At 37.3% G+C, this 22,701-nt stretch overlaps 1 pseudogene; it reads right to left on the minus strand.

The window, feature by feature from the left end:
• Positions 1 to 335: 335 nt before the first annotated feature.
• On the minus strand, positions 336 to 22,468 carry LOC127840726 (b(0,+)-type amino acid transporter 1-like; annotated as a pseudogene).
• Between the last annotated feature and the right edge of the window lie 233 nt (positions 22,469 to 22,701).

Here is a 22,701-nt window from a genome sequence, read left to right on the forward strand (position 1 = left end):
AAGGGCATTGTGGGTTGAATTACATTTCTACCCTATTTGATGTTGCTTTTAAGTAATTTTCAGTAAGAATTTAATATTATTTAAGGAAGTGTATTTAAAGATGATGATACACCAAAAAATATATACTGTCTAGTAAATATAAATATTCGTTAATGTTTATTACATTATAGTTTCCCTTTTGTGTTCTGAAATGTAGCACCAGACATAATTTATGCATATACTGATGTCCTTATAAATCATGTTAATTAACATGTAATTTAAGTTATGTATAAAACTGACTTTTCTATTAAAACACAGCTAATAAACAGATGAAGAAAACTTATATGTGTCTAATAAATTGTAGATCGGTATTCTTTTAACAACATGTTCTTAACAAAATCAATATTTATTTCATATGAACATAGATGTAAATCTTCAATCCCATCATAAGTGGCTCCCCATCTGTCATAAGTGAGTTCTCAATTGAAATAAGTGGGTCCTCAGTTGTCATAAGTTTTTCCTGAATGTCATAAGTGGGTCCTCAGTTGTTATAAGTTTGTCCTCAATTGTCATAAGTGTGTCCTCAGTTGTCGTACGTGTGTCTTCAGCTTACATAAGTGGTTCCTCAGTTGTCGTTAGTTTGTCCTCAATTGTCATAAGTGGGTCCTAAGTTGTCATAAGTGGGTCCTCAGTTGTCATAAGTGGATCCTCAATAGTCATAAGTGGGTCCTCAGTTGTCATACGTTTGTCCTCAAATGTCATAAGTGGGTCCTAAGTTTTCATAAGTGGGTCTTCAGTACTCATAAGTGGGTCCTAGGTTGTCATAAGTGGTTCCTCAGTTGTCATACGTGGGTCCTTAATTGTCATAAGTTTGTCCTCAGTTATCATAAGTGGGTCCTCAATTGTTATATGTGGGTCCTCCATTAACAGAAGTGGATTCTCAGTTGTAATATGTTGGTCCTCAGTTGGAGGTCCATAACAAAAGTGGGTCCTCATTTGTCATAAGTGGATCCTCTGTTCTAATATATGGGTCCTCAGTAGGAGGTCCTTAACAAAAATGGTTCCTCAGTTGTCGGGTACGTATGGGCTTGGGGCGATCTCGCACAATAGTTGCAAAAATGTTGTGACCCTGTCTGGAAGTAAGATTATAATATCATGAGAATGTTTATGTTAATGATCAGTATTTAAATGTCCATCAACACAAGAAAAACAACATTAAACATTTCAAAAACCGAATTTGCAAAGACCGCCCATATAATTTCATATCATTGTGTGAAGCACAAGTAAAAAATACAAGTGATAAATACGTTTTAATTCAATAAAATACATAGTATTTACAAGATTAATCATTTACAGTTACTGACAAAACTTACCATGAGCCTAAACTTTAAAAAAATCCAATTAGTTGGAAACTGTTCTTATCTGAAGAAAATTTATTCACCATAGTAGAAAGTTGCCTATTTCCAAATCGGTATTAAAATGTTTATCGCAATCATAGTTATGCAGTTTTTAAATGCATCAGCAAAACACAATCTAATTAAACAAAATTAATTTCACATACTATTCAAAATCAATGATGATTTAATCCAAAAGACACAAAGGACAATTATTGTCAAGGAAATTTTGAGGAGACATTGCAAAACAATTTATACTCACCACAAACAATGTTTCACATGGTCATAGCAACTGGCACCAATTTCTCGAACGCTCTTTTTTCTGATTTATGAATATCTTTACCTTACTGCTTTAAAATTAATAGTGTTTGTAACAGTGTTAAATGCCTTTTTCACCTTTCCTTTTTTATTTAAAGCTTTTGATTTTTACAATTATTTCATTTCCCATTTTATCGCAAAGCCTAAAAGGCGCGCTAAAGAAAATTCCGTTAAAACATACATTTCTAGATAGAATATCTTAGAATTTTCCCTGCATTGTATATTATAAGCCTCGCTCTCGGAAAACTGCTGTTAATGCATATTCCTAAAGTGTCAACCCATATCATCTTGTGCAGTCCTCACAGTCTAATCAAGGACAAAACTGACCACGTATACTTGATTTCCGGTTAGAAAAGAACTTCAAGTTAATAAAATATTCCTCTACAGCGGACCGTGTTGTTCCTGATAAGCATGTACAGACTGCACATGCTAATCTAGGGCGACATTTTACGCACACGCATTTAGCCAGGGTTTCCAAGGGCAAGGCTCATATTCAATAAAGCTACTGTTCAATTTTACCGAAGCATCCTCTGTCCAGCTTAAAGACGACGAGAGGCAAGTAGAAGACGAGACCACCGACGATAAACACGGCGGCCCAGAAGAATTCCAGACTGGGATTCTGCACTATTTGAGCCACCACAAGGTATATGGAGCACAACGTGAACACTATAGGGATCAGTATGAACACCTGAAATCATAGAGCCTCAGCACTATCGGGCCACCACAAGGTATATGGAGCGCAATGTGAACACTATAGGGATCAATAAGAACACCTGGAATCATAGAGCCCCAACACTATTGGAGCCACCACAAGGTATATGGTGCACAACGTGAACACTATAGAGATCAGTATGAACAACAGGAATCATAGAGCCCAAACACTTTCGGAGCCACCACAAGGTATATAGAGCACAACGTGAACACTATAGATATCAGTATGAACACCTGGAATCATAGCGCCCTAACACTATTGGAGCCATCACAAGGTACATAGAGCACAACGTGAACACTATAGTGATCAGTATGAACACCTGGAATCATAGCGCCCTAACACTATTGGAGCCACCACAAGGTATATAGAGCACAATGTGAACACTATAGGGATCAGTATGAACACCTGGAATCATAGAGCCTCAACACTATTGGAGCCACCACAAGGTATATAGAGCACAATGTGAACACTATAGGGATCAGTATGAACACCTGGAATCATAGCGCCCTAACACTATTGGAGCCAACACAAGGTATATAGAGCACAACGTGAACACTATAGAGATCAGTATGAACACCTGGAATCATAGCGCCCTAACACTATTGGAGCCACCACAAGTAATATGGAGCTTAATGTGAACACTAGGGTTAAGTATGAACACCTGGAATCCTATTGCCTCAACACTATCGGAGCCATCACAAGGTATATAGAGCACAACGTGAACACTATAGGGTTAAGTATGAACACCTGGAATAATAGAGCCCCAACACTATTGGAGCCACCACAAGGTATATGGTGCACAACGTGAACACTATAGAGATCAGTATGAACACCTGGAATCATAGAGCCTCAACACTATCGGAGCCACCACAAGGTATATTGAGCACAATGTTAACACTATAAGGATCAATAAGAACACATGGAATCATAGAGCCCCAACACTTTTGGAGCCACCACAAGGTATACGGAGCACAACGTTAACACTATAGGGATCAGTATGAACACCTGGAATCATAGAGCCCCAACACTTTTGGAGCCACCACAAGGTATATGGAGCACAACGTGAACACTATAGAGATCAGTATGAACACCTGGAATCATAGCGCCCTAACACTATTGGAGCCACCACAAGTTATATGGAGCTTAATGTGAACACTATAGGGTTAAGTATGAACACCTGGAATCCTATAGCCTCAACACTATCGGAGCCATCACAAGGTATATAGAGCACAACGTGAACACTATAGTGATCAGTATGATCACCTGGAATCATAGAGCCCCAACACTATTGGAGCCACCACAAGGTATATGGTGCACAACGTGAACACTATAGAGATCAGTATGAACACATGGAATCATAGAGTCTCAACACTATCGGAGCCCCCACAAGGTATATGGAGCACAACGTAAACCCTATAGGGATCAGTATGAACACCTGGAATCATAGAGCCCCAACACTTTTGGAGCCACCACAAGGTATATGGAGCACAACGTAAACACTATTGGCATCAGTATGAACACCTGGAATCATAGAGCCCCAACACTATTTGAGCCACCACAAGGTATATAGAGCACAGCGTGAACACTAAATAGATCAGAACATGCACATGGAATCATATAGAACCTCAACATTATCGGGACCACCGCCAGATGAACACCTTGAATCATAGAGCCCCAACACTTTTGGAGCCACCACAAGGTATATGGATCAAAACGTAAACACTATAGGGGTCAGCAGAGCATTAATACTACAAGGATCGTTTAACACATGGAATAAAAACCATAGAACGTGAAAACTACATAGATTAGTATGAGCATCTTGATTTGCAACCATTCATCGTGAACAATTTATGAATCAGTATGAACAACTTGAATATCAACCAAGGACATTTTACAGTATAGGTATCGGTATGAACATACCTGTATTGAACAGCAACCATACAGCGTCAACACTATAGAGATCAGTATAAACACCAGTGATATCAATCATACCGCGTGATAACTATAGGGACCAGTATGGGCACTTGGAATAGATACCATACAGAAGGAACAAAAGAGATGAGAGTAATTACCCGGTACCAACAATTTAAACCAAACAGCATGAACACTAAAAAGGATCACTATGAACACCCGGAATAGGAACCATTCAGCATGAACACTCTAAGGATCAGTGGGAGCACCTGTAATAGAAACCATTTAGTGTGAACACTCTAAGGTTTAGTATGAACACCTGGAATAGCAACCATTCAGCGTAAACACTCTAAGCATCAGTATGAACACCTGGAATAGCAACCACCCAGCGTGAACAGTCTAATGATCAGTATGAACACCTGGAACAGTAACCATTCAGCATGAACACTTAAAGGTTCAGTATGAACACTTGAAATAGCAACCATTCAGCTGAACACTCTAAAGATCAGTATGACCACTTGGAATAGGAGCCATTCACCTCGAACACTACAAGAATCACTGTGAGCTACTGGAATAAAAAACATTCAGCGTGAACACTCTAAGGATCAGTATGAATACCTGAAATAGCAACCATTCAGCGTGAAAACTCTAAGGATCAGTATGAATACCTGGAATAGCAACCATTGGGCGTGAACACTGTAAGGATCAGCGATATTATAGGAATTATTTTGAAGACCTTGATTAGCCACCTTTAAGCTTGAAACCTATATGGAGCAGTATAAACCCCTAAAAAAGAGATCATACAGCGTGATTCGTAAAGATATCAAAACAAACACCTGCATGAGCAAAAATATTTTGTTTATAAAAGTAGACTTGACATAATAATCGCATGTTCAACACAAAATAAGTACACTCAGCATCAGACATCAAATCAAGCGCTAAAAAATAGTTGAAAAGTGAAGCTTAACGTCTATGCAATCTACTGTTTTTGTATAAAGATGCAGCCAAATACCTTGATAGGGCGCTCGGCATTAGGTTTCCGTATACGGAGGATGACCAAACAGAAAACACATGCGCCGTAGAAGAGCCAGGCCGAGAAACTGAAGAAATCCACAAGCTGACCGATATTTGCCGGAATGGTCATCAGTATTGCTTTCAAACACTGAAACGAGATTGTCAACAACTGTATTGGTGATAAAACACGGTGAAAAGAGAATATAACATTTTAAAATTACCAACACACACTGTAAATGGACATGCTTTAAATTAAAACAAGTTTGAAATAAACATTTTACAGACGAAACATGAGTATCAGATAAAACGTGAATATCAGACGAAACGTGAATATCAGAATGAAACGTGAATGTCAGACGAAACGTGAATATCAGAATGAAACGTGAATATCAGACGAAACGTGAATATCAGAATGAAACGTGAATAACAGCCGAAACGTGAATATCAAACGAAACATGAAACCAGTATACTTAAGTTAGTTTTTAAGTAAAATAATGGTTTAAGATCATATTTGTCGGCAAGTTGAGAATCGGATGATTGTTAATACTGTTAACAAGATTAGTAAAATTGATTATTGGCTAAACACGGGGTGATCGAAGTATTCTTTGTTGTTTGGATTTGCATACTGTATTATTGCAGGAACCAAAGTCCGGGATTTCAATATAATGTAGCAACGAATATCCGTGCTGTCAAAATAACATAGGAACGATATCACAGCTTATCAAAAGAACATAAGAAACAGTGTACATGTTGTAAAAAAAACAAGAACAATAAGATGGGAACCAATGTCCGCCTGTATCAAAATTGGCACGTGAACAAATGTACGTAGGAATCAATGTTCTGTCACCTGAAAAATCACAGTGAAGGACGCACGTGACAATGTAACAAGAATAACAAATTTATACAGGTAAGGACAATACAAATGGTTTCATGAGTATCTGTTTAAAATCAATTAAAAACGAAATAAAAGCAAATTAATTGAATGCTGCTTACTGTTAGAACAATTTAGGGAATAGGCGTACAGCGTTTGACGTGAACGAATGACAATACGTCCGGAAGATTACCATCACGTGCAGCGGCATAAACGAGTCTGAAAAGATAATGCGTTAAAGTCATAACAAATTATTTAATGTTAGTTAATGCGTTATTCGCATAACGCTTGCTGTTTTTTTTATCTGATATATGTGACCCGCGTCATGCGAAAATGGTTATAACGCAATACTAAGCTCTATAAAAACGCAAGTTATCGCGGTCTCATAAATCGATAGCGTAGCGCTTGAGAAATCTGTGCGAATGCGCCAGCTGGTTTCGAGCTAAGTTATACGAACATGTGATAAGACCCATTTTTGCATGACGCGGTTTAATGTTGATGTTAGTGAATACGAATATTTAACAGTTTGTATTTTTGTGTACGTACCTGACGCACACGAAAATGTGAGTCTGTGTGATAAATAAAACGTGTTCTGCTAGTTATTTGTACCAATGCAACAAACATACACATGGATTAACACAATGCGAACATTATGTTAATGACGATTAATGGCATACAAAATGTAGACGATTAATGATCTACAAGATGTAGACGATTAATGACCTACAAGATGCAGACGATTAGTGACCTACAATATGCAGACGATTAATGACCTACAAGATGTAGACGATTATTGACCTACACGATGTAGACGATTATTGACCTACACGATGTATACGATTGACGACATACAAGATGTAGACGATTAGTGACCTACAATATGCAGACGATTAATGACCTACAAGATGCAGACGATTGATGACCTACAAGATGTAGACGATTGATGACATACAAGATGTAGACGATTAATGACCTACACGATGCAGACGATTGATGACCTACAAGATGCAGACGATTAATGACCTACACGATGTAGACGATTAATGACCTACAACATGCAGACGATTTATGACCTTCAAGATGCAGACGATTGATGACCTACAAGATGCAGACGATTGATGATCTACAAGATGTAGACGATTGACGACCTACAAGAGGAAGACGATTGATGACCTTCAAGATGTAGATGATTGATGACCTACAAGATGTAGACGATTAATGACCTACAAGATGTAGACGATTGATGACCTACAAAATGCAGACGATTGATGACCCACAAGATGTAGACGATTAATGAACTACAAGATGTAGACGATTAATGAACTACAAGATGTAGACGATTGATGACATACAAGATGCAGACGATTAATGACCTACAAGATGCAGACGATTGATGACCTGCAATATGTAGAAGATTGATGACATACAAGATGCAGACGTTTAATGACCTACAAGATGCAGACGATTAATGAACTACAAGATGTAGACGATTAATGACTTACAAGATGTAGACGATTATTGACCTACAAGATGCAGGCGATTGATGACCTACAAGATGTAGACGGTTAATGAACTACAAGATGCAGACGATTGATGATCTACAAGATGTAGACGATTGATGACCTACAAGATGCAGACGATTGATGACCTACAAGATGTAGACGATTGATGACATACAAGATGCAGAAATTAATGACCTACAAATTGCAGACGATTGATGACATACAAGATGCAGACGATTGATTGCCTTCAAGATGTAGACTATTACTGACCTACAAGATGTCGACGATTGATTACCTACCTATGTAGACGATTAATGACCTACAAGATGTAGACGATTAATGACCTACAAGATGCAGACGATTAATGACCTACAAGTTGTAGACGATCAATGACCTACAAGATGTAGACAATTAATGAAATAAAGAAAGATTTAGACTAGAAATAAGATACACAGTGAATAATTGATAACAAGAAGAAGTATATATAGAAGGACATCAACATTTAATCACTTTCGAACTGATTTTTTATTCAATTTGAACATGGTTTTGTGTATTTTTTTTAAAGATTGCACAATGATTGCAGTCTATAGAGTGTTTCATACATAGATGCTTTGACAACGTTGAAAAGGAATCGTAAAAACAATAACAACCGTTTACACGTTTTGCTCATTTAGCTACCTCACCGAACTTTGAAGTCCATAGATCACTTAAAGTCCCCGTTCATAGCTATATATATGGGCAGAATAGTACGAAAACGTGTTTTTATTGAGGATATCACTGAAAATCCGGTTGAAATCGGTTGAAGACAAACTATATAGCGATTATTATTTTGTGGTTCGGTAATATTCGAAAACGACCTTATTAATATTCATGATTTGACACGTTAAAGGGGCCGTCCAACAGATTTCTGCATGTATTGAAGCATGTCATTCAATGCTTTATATTGATAAATGTAAACATTTGACCTAAAAATCTCCACTAAAAACACAAGAATATAATTTCATAAATGTAAAAAAAGTCACACTCAACAGGGCTCGAAACCACTGACCCCTTGTTTCCTGGATTAAAAAGTCTCCCGCCTACACCACTCGACCATCCATGCTCATGCTGAGAGCGGATGTATTATTTACCTATATAAGCAATCCTCGTAGTTTCCCAAAATATAACTACAACAACAAAACTTCCCAAATTATTCAATCGTTTCGCGTCGCACGACGCTTTATAATTTTCAGGTTTTCAAATCGTCAAAAGATGAATATATGGATATTTAAAAGCATGGTAAATGGTCAGTATTACTATTTCCTCAAAAATATCATATCAAAAACGAAAATTTGCGAATGAGTTTTTGAAACGACTTTTTTAATTTTGTCAATTTCCCAATCTGTTGGACGGCCCCTTTAATTCAAACCTTAACAGACAAAATTGCGGATACGGGCGCATTTAGCGGATAGAAGGTAAGCACAAAGGCAAATACATCTGTGACAGACGGAAACTGAGTTGCAACTCTACGTTTTTGCTAGATCTATGTATTTATCTTCCATATGCTAATAATGTTTAGCGAAAGCAAAATATAGATATAATTTGCATAACTCGCGACGATGCAATAATTTTCGCCTATTGCATGTATTTATGATCATTTATATATTATTTTATCGATTCAAAACCGATTTACCAGGTTTTTGATGTCAACCTCGATAAAAATATTTTTCAATGAATTTATGTAAAGTTTCGTTCTCGCTATACGATTTATATGCAAACCAACGATCTATTCCGCGAACTTAAAAAGTTATTCGTAAATGTAGACACACTGACTGAGACGTTTTACATATATTTTGTATGCGATACGTGTGGATGGTTTTTGATGAAATCAACAATGGTAATTAAGTAAACGAAAATATTAAAGGGACCTTTTTACGTTTTGGTGAATTGAGAAAAGTAAAAAAAATGTTTCACATTCGCAAATTTTCGTTGTAGTTATAATATTTGTGAGGAAATGGTAATATTTAACATTTACCATGCTCTAAAATATCCATTATATGCATCTTTTGACGATTTGAAAACCTGAAAATTATAAAACGTTGCAACGCGAAACGATTGAATAATTTGGAGAGTACTGTTGTTGTCGTTATATTTTGTGTCACTTCGAGGATTGCTTATGTAAAGTATAAAATTCATCAGACATTGAAAGAGACGGATGGCGAGTGGTCTAAGCGTTAGACTTTTACTCCAAGGGTCAGTGGTTCGAGCCCATTTTAGGGTTACTTATTTTCTTTCTTTAATTTTACTCGTGTTTTTTACTGGAGCTTTTTAGATCCAATGTTTACATTTATCAATATAAAGCATTTAATGACAAACTTCAATACATGCCAAAATCTGTGAAAAGGTCCCTTTCATTTAAGGCAAAGTTTATCATCTGATACTGCCATACAAGTACGTGGTATTCCAAGTTTGAATTTCATACAAAGTAGTGGCTTTAAAACATGAACTTTATTGAATGATTTCCTCAACACAAATGGATTTCGGTGAAAATAACCTAATGCATACGTTTTAAGGATCTTTAAAATAAATGCCAAATTAAATTCTTTGAGCTCATAAGGATTCCGATATGTGATGAAATATAGGAATCAAATGACCCGTGCTCTAAAAGCAAGAAGCTTCAAAATATTTTATAGTAATGGGCATCTGAATACGTGTGGTTATATATATATAAGAAATTTGTACTGATAAAGTTAAAGAACTTTAAAATACAATAAGTGTTATAAAATTTTAGCCTGTACTGCTTTTGAAGTTGATGGTCAACAAATTAAATATTTGGAGTTCTGTTCTATATAACTCGCCTCTCTGATCTCACCTGCCCGAGGAGTAACAGGACCCGTTTGCCGCCCCGAACGTGGAGAACATCACCGCGAGCGGCATGATGACGTAGGCCCTACCCAGCATCGCCTTGCCCCAGTCCTGGGACAAATCAATTATCATCACCATCAGCATCATATACATCATCGCCATCATCAGCGTCGTTATCATCATCATTTTGATCATCAAAGTTAACCAATATCAATATGCAATCCGAATAACAACAGGATTCTTCTCACCTATATCAATAAAAACTCAGCCTTGTTATGTTCCTTGTCATTTATAAGCAAAATACATCTAACAGCAATTAATCTTCTGCTCCACGACTATCAAACTCACATCGTTATAATATACTTTATGTTAAAAGATTCAATTATTCATACAACCACTCTTTATAAAATATGCCCTTAAATGCTGAGTGTAATTTGGACTAAAATGACGTTCATACAAGGAGATATATATCTTCATTAGTTCTTTTTCGTCCAAATGACGATAACTCGTTTGTATCAACACTTACGACGGCTACGGCATCGGACGCTAGAAGACCGGCGGGCGTGAGTACGACCAGGTACGATATGTTGGTCAGGACGTAGACGATCGTCACCAAGATGACGCCAAACACATTCGCTCGTGGAAGTTTCTATGAACAACGAAAGAATGCAAGTTTTAAATTAAGGGTCCGTTTTGACCAATCCACCCAGCATTAAGAATGAGAACAGACTGAATTTATAGTTTGCATATTTGTATGCTACCAACGCTTTTTAAGTAAATAAAAAAATTTGTTAATAACAATGGTAAAATCGTTGCATACACGTATTTAGAGAGAGAGAGAGAGATGAAAAGTTTTACCTTATTAACTTAAATTAAAAACACATTTTTATGAATAAGAATTCCAACATGTTTTGAGATATCGACTTGTCAACTAAGCAATAAACGCATGTAAGGCAAAATTACCACGTTACTGTATATATTTATACATATATATACATATAAATATTAACAGTGACGTGGTAATTTACATTTTGCAATATATATACTTAGCGTACTTAACACGTACAGATATGTTTTATGTATATAAACATTTATCTAAAATATCACATTTTAAAGAACGGTTACTAACATATAACAGTCACGTACGTACAATGTACGGTTACAAGTCTATATCAGTCACGTACTTATAATATAGGGTTACAAACCTATAACAGTCGCGCACGTATAATGTACGGTTACAAACCTATAACAGCAACGTACGTATAATGTTCGGTTACAAAACCATAACAGTCGCGTACGTACAATGTACGGTTACAAACCTATAACAGTAACATACGTATAATGTACGGTTACAAACCTATAACAGTAACGTACATATAATGTACGGTAACAAACCTATAACAGTAACGTACATATAATGTACGGTAACAAACCTATAACAGTAACGTACGTATAATGTACAGTAACAAATCTTTAACAGCCACGTAGGTAGTGACGTACGTATAATGTACGGGTACAAATATATAGCAGTCACGTAGGTATAGTGTTCGGTTACAAACCTATAGCAGTCACGTTCGTATCATATACAACAGTGCAATTCTGTAAATTCGATTGATTTAATAAATGCAAAGGTTAAAGTTAAGACTTTTGTGCAATGAAAGTGTGTCAACCTACTTGTACGGATTTTTGAGTTCTTCAGTCATAAAGTTCAAGGTGTTCCTAAAAAAACACAAAGTATAACCTTCACATTCATACATTTCTGAAAGGCTTTAAATTGGAATCTGACTTAATGAAATCACCTCTACCAATCCCTTTATTGCTTATTTAAAATGAAATAATTTAAAATTTTACGAATACGTTTATATATATATACAATCATTATTATTAAATTTGTTTGTTTCTATGTATTTATTTGATAATTTTTCCAGCAAAATCATGAAGGATAAAATGCGCTTCAGGCCCGTAAAATGCAGCACTTTGCGAAAAATAACATAGCAATTCACAACGGCGACTCTACCAATGGAAAAAGTTATCATAATGAGTCGTGTTCTGAGAAAACTGGGCATAATGCATGTGTTTAAAGTGTCGTCGCAGATTAGCCTGTGAAATCCGCACATGCTAATCAGGGACGACACTTTCCGCTTTTCTGAAATTTTTCGTTAAAATGAAGTCTCATCTAAGCAAAAATCCAATTTAGGATGAAAGTGTTGTCCCTGATTAACCTGTGCGGACTGCACTGGACACCAAAACATTGGATTACATTTATATGTTGCATTTATATCTTTCAAGTTATTGACACAACAAACAATCAAAATTGTACCATCCGTCATAGGCCCACATTGCGTCATAGAAGGACAGCGCCACGGAGGAAACGGATACGGTCGTGCCCTTGAAGCCATCTCGGAGCTCAGTGTGGCCACCTGCGTACATAAACAACGTGGTGTGCGAAACAACTTAAACGCGCGCGAGTGTGAACCAACAAGGATGGCTGTTTTTCCCTCTGATTTATCGAAAATATTTATGTCAGGGACATATTTAAGTAAACCAACAGCTCTATTATCATGTACATCATCGTAAACATCAACGTAAACATCGCCATAAACAGTATCACTACTAACCAAAAAAACACCACACAAGAACTTCTTCATAAACATGGACACCAACGACAACAACACCACCATCACCACAAACAAAAAGAAACATCACACCTACAAACCTTACCGGGAGTTTCACTTGTGCCTTACCTTGACTCATTTTCACGAATCCCCCTATAATGATGATGACAAGGGCGACCAGCTTGCAGACGGTGAAGAACACCTGCGCGTAGGCCGCCCAGGACGTGTCGTAACAGTTAATGATGCAGATTGTCACTGTAGGAATTACATGGTAGAGCAGTTAATCGTGGTTTAGATGTGAGAATTGCTATGGAAAAAGGGGGTTTGATGCATGTGCGTAAAGTGTCGCCCTAGTTTAGCCTGTGCAGTCCGCGCAGGCTAACCAGGCACAATACGTATCGGCTAATTTGTATTTTCGCTTAAAACGGATTTTTAAAGCAAACAAATAACATAAAAGCGAACTGAACTTCCCATGCTTATCTGTGAAGACACCGAACGCACATTCATTAAGCCCCGTTTTCCCTGAGCAATTTTCATTTTCATTCTAAATCGCAATGGGCGTCTCATACCACCGTAAAATATTGCCGATGTACTGTTACATTTTGAAATGTCCACAAAAGATGCTATGACATTCCACACAGGATATGTAGGGTTTTTTGAAGGTATTCCGGACAGACGCGAAAGCACACTACCACATCAAAATGAAACATTTTTGAGTAAAAATATATATTGCTGGAAATAGCAGTTATAATTCAAAATTCGTGCGTCTATTAAGCGTGCTGGGAAACTCCGGATACTTATATAATTCATCCTATAAAGACATGATTGATTAAAAAATAAACACACACCTTGATTTATAGTAGATATGACGAAACGACTTACGAATGGCGATGCAGGCGATAACTTTCTGCGGTGGAAGGGGCGTCCCGCAGTACTCGAAGAACGTGATCATATAGGACGCGAATGTCATGCAGATGATAGCCAGACCTGATGGCTGAATATGGAAAAATATCATCATCATTATCATCATCATCATCATCATCATCGTCATCGTCATCATCATCGTCATCATCATCATCATCATCATCATCATCATCATCATCACCATCACCATCACCATCACCATCATCATCATCATCATCATCATCATCATCATCATCATCATCATCATATCATCATCATCATCATCAGCAGCAGCAGCAGCAGCATCACCACCACAACCACCACCACCACCACCACCACCACCACCACCACCACCACCACCATCACCACCATCACCATCATCTCCATCAACATCAGCAGCATAAGCATCACCGCTACAACCATCACAACCATCACCATCATCATCATAAGCAACAACAGCAGCCGCAGCATCATCAACATCATCATCATCATCATCCTCATCATCATCACAATCATTAACATCATCTTGAGCAGCAGAAGCGGCATAATTACAATCATCATCACCATCCACTTATTCTTCTCCTTACTCATTCTCATTATTGTTGTAGTGTTCATCATGATCAACAATATGAATGGTCAGTATAACGGTGGTCAACACAATTATGATGATTTCAATCTGTATTCCAAATAAGACGCCAAATCGGAAAGCCTTTCAGTCGCAACTTCATCATGTTGCTTTCATGTTTTTGAAAATATAAATGATAGTATCTGTTTTCAATCAGTATTCAATGTCACCAAGGAAACAATTTTTGGAGTCAAAGTGTGGTGCATGCAAAAGCGACGATGTTGACGGTTACATAATATTTTAAGACGAATTTCTATGTTCTGCATAGTTGTAAAAATATCATATATATTTATATGTAAGTTATAGCGCAAAACAAACGGCATATTGTAATTAAAATATTAATATCTCGCAATCATATTTAAAATTTCAGAGTTCAAAATGAAATTAATCCAAGAAACGCCATCATTAAATTTGGAAAAGTGTACCCTATGAACGGAGCCCCGGTCTGGATAAACGGGGCTTATGCATGTTAGTAATGTGTCGTCGATGATTAGCCTATGTAGGCCAAGCAGATAATCAGGGACGACACTTATCGCTTGTATACAATTTTCCGTTTAGATGAGGCCTCTTTTAAATAAAAGGACTCTAGGCTGGGAAATGTCGTTCCTGATTAGTTTATAAGGGACGACACTTGAAGCACACGCTTTGAGTCCCATTTCCCAGAGCGATTCACTATAAGTTTACGACAATTCCGAGACTTACTTGCAGGACGATGGTTCGAGTCCAGCTGTACATGTAGGCGACGAAGGGAAATGTGGCGTCATAGAAGTAGGCGTATTCACCCCCGGACCTCGGGATCATCGTCCCCAGCTCCGCATACGCTAGCGCGCCTGAAGTGCGAGGGGGAGGCTATCCGTAAATTACCGTAATTAGCATAGGGGAGGGGTGGCAGAGAGAGGGCAATTGAAAAAGGTGGCTAGATAATGGAAAATGTTTGTCATCATGCTTGCCTGTCTCAGCGCATGATATGTGTCTTAATGGCTGGCTGTCCAGTAATTGCAGTCAGTGATTTGTATACGCGATCCGGGTTTCGTTCCTTTGCACGGAATCATGTGAGTTTGGTTAGTGGTCACAATACCAGAAATGAGGGCTAATATGGCTTCCTCCCACAAGACCATATCAACATTAAAATTATGTCTCTGAGAACTAAATAACTGAAAATGAAGCTATCATTCAAAATTCGTCCTAACTTTCGTGAGTTTTATTTTTTAGTTAACCCATTTATGCCTAGCGTCCTGAAAAAAAGACATTGCAAACAGCGTAGACCCAGATGAGACGCCGCATAATGAGGCGTCTCATCAGGGTCTATACTGTTTGCTCAGAAAAAAATGTAAGACATATTCTAAAAATAGAAATAAATATACCAGACATCCCTAATTTTGGAAATAAATTGATCAAATTTAGAAGGATGGGAGAGTCCACTAGGCATAAATGGGTTAATTAGCTAAGAGTGCTGGGACTCACTCCGAACCCACAAATAATGTAGCCTCTGTTGCGGAAGGACGTTTATAACTTTGATATAAACACATACGCGCTTTAAGGGGAGTGGATTGCGGTAAATTACCATGAGTCCGAAGGGATGCAGTGAGGTCGATTTAAAGAGGGAGTTCGACAATTTGAAGATGTGTCTCATCTCGTCCGGCTCCCCGTACTAAATTCGCCGGATAAATAAAGTGTGCCGGATGGAGATGCAGTAAGAGCAACTACCAGGCATAACGAAAAATTGAAACCTCTGTGGCTCAAAGTGTTTTGTGCCTTATACGATGGCCGCCTGTAGGAAACGATATCGATTAATTGTCATTAATTATGTGCGGGTAGAAAGCAGTTAGGTCCTCCGTAGCAGAGGACAAGAGACTTGGAAATCTATTGGTGGGCGTACTCAACTGTGAAGCGGAGTACGAAAGTAATAAGCTATATAGTACGTAAAGTTTTATAGACATTATAAGCGTGCGTATGTCAGTTCGCATATTCGAGTAGTAGAAAACCAGTTACCTAGCAACGAGATCACGCCACTTGCCGCCCATACTACGAGACTCAGACCAATGGAACCAGTGCCTTCCAATACGCCTGTAGGCGAAATGAATATTCCGGAGCCTGGAGCCAAAACAAGAAGTTACGTGAGCCGAGAACTAGGATGTATTTTACCTGAACATGAACAGAAAAACGTCCACATTATATGCATTTGTATTGGTTACTTAAAATTAAATATGGCATTTATAAAAACTTAGAGATGCAGATAATGAACACTTTTTATTAAATTGTCGACAACTTAGAAACTTAAAGTAATGGCATTATCACACTTAGATATATAAGCAATGTTTAAAGATTATCACTTATTCCAAAAGTAAGATACCCTGTAGATATATAGCAGATCATGAGGGAGATCCCACTGACGACACCAACATATGAACGCGATCCCACTGACGATACCCACACATTATACTGCATACTATGAAAGCGATCCCACTGACGATACCCACACATTATACTGCATACTATGAAAGTGATTCCACGGACGATACCCACACATTATACTGCATACTATGAAAGTGATTCCACTGACGATACCCACACATTATACTGCATACTATGAAAGTGATTCCACTGACGATACCCACACATTATACTGCATACTATGAAAGTGATCCCACTGACGATACCCACACATTATACTGCATACTATGAAAGTGATCCCACTGACGATACCCACACATTATACTGCATACTATGAAAGTGATCCCACTGACGATACCCACACATTATACTGCATACTATGAAAGTGATCCCACTGACGATACCAACATATTATACTGCATACTATGAAAGTGATTCCACTGACGATACCCACACATTATACTGCATACTATGAAAGTGATCCCACTGACGATACCAACATATTATACTGCATACTATGAAAGTGATTCCACTGACGATACCCACACATTATACTGCATACTATGAAAGTGATTCCACTGACGATACCCACACATTATACTGCATACTATGAAAGTGATTCCACTGACGATACCCACACATTATACTGCATACTATGAAAGTGATCCCACTGACGATACCAACACATTATACTGCATACTATGAAAGTGATCCCACTGACGATACCAACATATTATACTGCATACTATGAAAGTGATTCCACTGACGATACCCACACATTATACTGCATACTATGAAAGTGATTCTACTGACGATACCCACACATTATACTGCATACTATGAAAGTGATTCCACTGACGATACCCACACATTATACTGCATACTATGAAAGTGATCCCACTGACGATACCCACACATTATACTGCATACTATGAAAGTGATCCCACTGACGATACCAACATGTTATACTGCATACTATGAAAGTGATTCCACTGACGATACCAACATATTATACTGCATACTATGAAAGTTTTCCCACTGACGATACCAACATGTTATACTGCATACTATGAAAGTGATTCCACTGACGATACCAACATATTATACTGCATACTATGAAAGTTTTCCCACTGACGATACCAACATGTTATGCTGCTTACTATGAACGTTATACGGAAGAATATGAAAGTGATCCCACTGACGAAACCACACATTATACTGAAGACTAAGACAGTGATTCTACTGACGATAACCACACATCATACCGAAGAATATGAAAGTGATCCCACTGAGGGTACCCACACATCATACGGAAGACAATGAAAGTGATCCCACTGACGATACCCATACATTATACTGCATATTATGAACGTGATCCCACTGACGATGCCAACACATTATAATGCATTCTATGAACGTGATCCCACTGACGATGCCCACATATTATACTGCATACTATGGACGTGATCCCTCTGACGATACTAACATATTATACTGAAGACTATGAACGTGATCCCATTGCCGATGTTCACATATTATACTGCGTATTATGAGCGTGATCCCATTGACGATACGAACATATCATACTAAAGACTATGAACGTGATCCCATTGACGATACGAACATATTATACTAAAGACAATGAACGTGATCCCACTGACGATACCCACACATTGTACTCCGCACAATACAGGAGATCCAATTGACGATACCCACCTGTAATACTGAAGACCATGAAGGACACACTCCTGACGACACCAACATATTATACCGCAGACTATGAAGTAGACTCCACTGATGACACCCATATAATATACTGCTCACAATAAATGACATCCCACTGATGATACCCGCATATTATTCTGCCCACAGTAAAGGAGATCCCTCTGAAGATATCCGCATATTATACTGCTCGCAATAAGTGACATCACACTGCTGATACACGCATATTATACTACTCACAATAAATGACATCCCACGGATGATACCCATATATTATACTGCTCACAATAAATGATATCCCACTGCTGATACCCGCATATTACACTGCTCCCAACACATGAAATCCAATTGATGAAACTGACATATTATACTGCCACAATAACGGGGATCTCACCGATGATACCTACATATTATACTGCCCACAATAAAGGAGTTTCCACTGATGATACTGACCTATCATAGTGCCCACAATAAAGGATGTTCCGCTGACGATACCAACATTTCGCTTGAGCGTAATCACTTCACATTCGATGGGTTGCTCGATCTTTCCATGGCCGTTCGTGCTTGTATCACGTTTTCGGACCTCAGCTAGAAAGAGAGACAATTCTTAGGCTGTTTTAATATGATCGTTATTGGAAGCTGAGAAACCCCTGTATGTGTTATTATCAATACGGATACATAGATATCACCACATCTGTAATATTTAGACATTTGGACAATTGTCATTTTTCAGTCGCTATTGAATCGCTTTCTTTTTAAAATACTTAAATTTTATGAAATTTATACACTTACTTTTGTTTCTTATAACTCTTTTAATAATTATGTATTCGACGGAATACCCTTTTTTATCACACGGTTACACTACCCATATACACATAATTGGATAGTTTATGAATAATGTTGAGCGTTGATTGAACCATTGACCCAAGTTCATTGAAAGGACAATAAACGCTACGAACGCGGCTCGCATTTCATACGTTCTTTTCTAAGTTATTCTGTAAAGAAAAAAACGTTACATGCACTAACAAGAAATATCTTTAAAAAAGATATACGGCGTAAATAGTTTAATGAATGAGATCAAGGATAGCGAATGTCTTTTTCTGTGCAGTTCTTAGCTGCATCACACGCAGTACGGGATGTTACGGGGAGTTTTCGCGGCTTATTTTACATTATAACATATTGCTGGTCATAAACCTATAGATACAAAACAGAAAACCAAAAGAAGAATGGCAGTGAAATTTAAACATATGAGTCAACCGGCCACACGAGAAGTATCCGTATTTATAGGCGCGTTCTTCGAACAAACCTGTTTTAGTGGTTTGTCGGGCATTGCTATTTGATTCGATTATTAACAGTATCAATTATCATCGTGCTAATGCTTAAAGTGATATTATGGGCATTTTGCACTGTTGAATTGAGCTGAAAAGAATTAACAGGTCAAAATAGTTAGTTAAAATGTGGTTACTGATTAATTATCTGCAACTCACCTTGCTACCAGTTGTTTATAAAAATATATTTTATATTCGATATTCTTACGTGACCCACACAGTCCTGTAAGCTGAAATGATCCGTAAAACAATTTCGTGTCTTTGTGTCGTATGAACAAATCTGCACTAAAACTAAATTTAGGTTCAACTCGTAAACGCATGATCAGTTGTCAAACGAAAGTACGGTTGATATTCAAATGCATTATTTTTCTCTTTCTGGTATATTGTTTTAGTATGATGATGCTGCATTAATTAATATAAGTGTATATGAAGTAGAAACATCAAAAATAATCAACGGTTGCGATAGACACCTATAAACTGTTACATGCTCATAATATCACTTTAGTACATTAGGCAATATGGACGAATAATTATTGTTAAATTTATCAACAATAATATTTATCATTGTATTGTTGAAAACACATTAAGAATCTATTATTTACATACCATAATTATATTGCTGAATATCTTCATTTAACATATTTCTGGTCTAAAGAAAATTCCAGGTCACCTAGTTCACGGATAGCGTCTTTATTATATAACGATTATTTTACTGGCCGCCAACTCCGGTGATGACCTGTATATAAACTCTGAATGTCCGCGAATTGACCCGATATACCTCGCGGGTTGAAATGCAATGCTTTAAAGTGAGGCCTCGCTTCCATTGCTCTTTATACTTTTACATGTTAACATGTTGACAGGAATAAGGAAGTAAGTACTAAATATGAGAACATAGCCTTTTAAGTATAAACGCTCTTGCGCTGGTAATACTCTGAAAATAAAAGGTGTACGCACAAACTGTATTGATGTCGAGAATTGAGTGTAAAACTGTTCTATCTATTAAGCCTTTTCATTCGAGATAAAATTGTTTCATACAGTAAAACAGTGTTACAAAGACGCGGATATGTTTCCAATGTTCTGGTGGTATACTCAAATCAGCCAATGGAATAAATGAAGTGTATTCATTCGTACCTAGCCGCGGGAAATTTTATTGGAATTTTATTGGACACTTACAAAGGTCAGGCTAAGGTGAAAAGCTGGCTTATGCAGCTTACGCCGAAAAAATATTCGATAGGCTTTGTAAACTGACGGCATTCATTCAACAAACACTAAATTTCGAATGTACATTTAAGCCGCGTCATGCGAAAATGGGTCTTACGCAAAATGCGGCCAGTGCATTTTCAGACCAGCTTTCGCAGTAAAGTCATGAGCTATCCTGTCCGCTATAATTTCACGCACGGTTTCGAGGTCTCTTTAGCGGTGAGCGCATCGCCTGACAGTCTGTGCAAATGAGCAACCGGCGTCGAGCTACGCTGAATGCATATAACGTAAGACCCATTTTCACAGAACTAAGCTATTAGTTTATAAAACGTTAAGAGCAATATAAGGACAGAATAAATGATTCTTGCGTTTTCAGTGCGTTTTTGTTGTTGAATTCAATAAACTCCATTTTTGAATAGTTATCTCTGCGCCCTATGGCGTTAATACCTTATACATTTATTTATATTCCGATTTTTACGATGGGCGCTACATGTTTAATTTATTTAATCTATAAAAGGCTTGATGTAAAGGAGTAATTTTATTCGCATAAATTGCATGCATGAACAGTTGTTATGCAAAGTATTCGCGAACAGTATTCGTTTTAACAATTTATAACAATTTTGAAATAAGACATGTGCATTATACTTCATACTACTCAAATAATGAATCACTTTTACATACTTTTTTCATTACTCAGTTAACGTAACGGATGCAAACATGTGCGCACATACATCCCAATAGTGGTGGACGATGTTTGCGATAAGGAGCAATAAGGAGATGAGAGATACTGTTCAAACAAGAACAGCTCGTTACCATATTTTTGTTGTCATTTATGGCACATTCTTCATGGTTTTGAATACGCCATACCTGTGCATATGTTGTGTTTGACATTTATATCTGTGTTTTTTTCGAGAGAGGAACAAACAATTTCTTTTAAACTAAAATAACAATATTATACTCAAAATGATAATATTTTGAGTTATAAACATTATAAACAAACTAATAACATATTAAACAAACCCCATTTTTATGTAACTTTTAAGACATATGCTTTATATTCCAAAACTTTGGTGATGTTCCTTTAAGAAGAAACATTCGTGAAAAGGCAAGAATCAGACAATTTTTTTACCTGACATGATTAATCACCGGATAGCCTGTAAAGAATAGGAAAACACTTCATATATACACACACTGTCACATATATAACTCAGAAGAACTAATGTTTATTATATCCGTTATTATTACATCGTCTATCTTCAACCAATATGCAAATAGTATTCCTGTCAATGTTTATTTTTACAAATTCGTGTCAAATGTGCGTTGTACCATTTATAAAGCGTTTATATAACGAGTTTATTGCACGCGTAAC

Source organism: Dreissena polymorpha, chromosome 8, assembly GCF_020536995.1.
Source record: "Dreissena polymorpha isolate Duluth1 chromosome 8, UMN_Dpol_1.0, whole genome shotgun sequence".
Taxonomy (NCBI): Eukaryota; Metazoa; Mollusca; class Bivalvia; order Myida; family Dreissenidae; genus Dreissena; species Dreissena polymorpha.